Below are 1,660 nucleotides of genomic sequence, written 5' to 3' on the forward strand. Positions count from 1 at the left end.
GAAACTTTCTCTAGCAAGCTCTTCCTCTCCAAATTATGCCAGGTGCCACTCCCCAAAACCTCCCACATTGTGTTATAATGGTGTGTTAATTCACAAGACTAGGGGCTCTCTGAGGCCTGGCCTTTGACTGAATCGTTGGTATAATCTTTGTGATCATCATGATTGTCCTAAAACCAAAATTTCACACCCTGGCTTCCCAGCTCCTGGATCACAACTGGCTAGTAGGGGCTGGAGAGCTTCTCTTGGGAAGGAAAAGGCACCCCCAGATACCTGTGGTGGCTTCTGGTGGCACAGGTGATGATCAAGTATGCAGGGATGTGGTGGCCGGCTAGGGAGCTGTGGAGAGGGCTGTCATCAGGGAGGGACAGAGTGGGAGGAGCTTCCAGGCTCACCCGGGCTCCAGCAGTGGCTGTCCCAGGACCACCATTCACAGGTGAAGCATAAATGAGAGTGAGGGGACGGGTCCCTGTGTGAGTAGAGGGATGAGCAAGCCTGTGGATGAGAGGAGCCCAAGAGAGTGAGATGGGTGAATAAGAGAGACTGAACACAGAGGAAAGACAGATGGATGGGCAGAAAACTGGACAGACGGATGTGATACCTGGAAAAGGAGGACCAAGGGTGGGGCTTCAGGAGAATAAAAGTGAAAACCATGTGGGGTCAGAATGTGGTGGAGAACCTGTCTGTGTCTAAGGCTTTCTCACCCTGGGATGGGACTCTCCACCAGAACCCAAGAGAGAGAGAAGGGATGAGTTAGGGCCCTTCCAGGTCCTTCCCTCACCAAGGACAGCGGGTGAAGGAGAACAAGTGCTCCCCAACCCCAAATGCGATGGGACCCAGGACATCAGGGCCAGGAATACTCACTGGTGGTAGTCGGGGCTGCAGCTTAATAGGTATAACCTGTGGAGAGAAGGCGAGAGGAGCTGAGCAAGTGTTGGGGTGAACATAAAGGATTAAGGGTGAGGAGGATGTAGGGACGTTTGTGAGAAAAGCAGAGGGAAAAGCAGAGGGGAAGATGGGAGGGTGTTCAAGGAGGTGGCAACTAGGTGGAAGGTGGCTGAACCCAGCAGTCACACCGTGATGAGAAGACTGAACCCCGACCAGAAGGAGAGAGAGATGGATCAAAACTCACTTTAGAGCAACGGAGGCAACACAGAACTTTGACTGGCAGAGAGAGCATGGCTGTAGCCCAGCCCCTCACCACTGACGTAGAAGCTGTCCCCGTCCAGGGTGAGGGAAACCAGGTAGGTGACGCCCAGGTTCTCATGGCTCAGCTCCCAGTAGAGTCGCTCTCTGTCCAGCCCGGGACCTGCGGGGCTCAGAGTGGAAGGTGCAGACGGTGTCCACCCCGCTGGCTGCCCCACCCTTCTCAAGCCTGGTGGAGGAAGAACATGGGGCTGTGCAATACTGAGCAGGTGTCCTTCTGGGTGTGGAAAGTGGGAGAGTGGAAGGGAGGAGGCTGAGGGAGAGGCTGAATGGGCTGCTCTGATGTGTGGAGGGGCTCTCCTCAGTGTCTCCCGTCTGAGACAACCCCCTCACAAGTAAGGCCTGACTTCCTTTAGGATGCGGAAGGAGGCCTGTGAGTGGCCAAGTGGGATGAACACACAGACCTGGATGAGGGGACGCCTGCAGGTCTACAGGGACAGCAGCGAGGAGAAAAGTC

At 55.1% G+C, this 1,660-nt stretch overlaps 1 long non-coding RNA gene across 1 annotated transcript; it reads right to left on the reverse strand.

The window, feature by feature from the left end:
* Positions 1 to 232: 232 nt before the first annotated feature.
* Positions 233 to 1,239, reverse strand: LOC131402200 (uncharacterized). Its single transcript, XR_009218366.1, has 3 exons — positions 1,130 to 1,239; positions 862 to 897; positions 233 to 492 (listed from the first exon to the last, which is right to left on the reverse strand). It is a non-coding gene; the product is annotated as an uncharacterized LOC131402200 (long non-coding RNA).
* Between the last annotated feature and the right edge of the window lie 421 nt (positions 1,240 to 1,660).

This window comes from Diceros bicornis (assembly GCF_020826845.1).
Source record: "Diceros bicornis minor isolate mBicDic1 chromosome 30 unlocalized genomic scaffold, mDicBic1.mat.cur SUPER_30_unloc_7, whole genome shotgun sequence".
Taxonomy (NCBI): domain Eukaryota; kingdom Metazoa; phylum Chordata; class Mammalia; order Perissodactyla; family Rhinocerotidae; genus Diceros; species Diceros bicornis.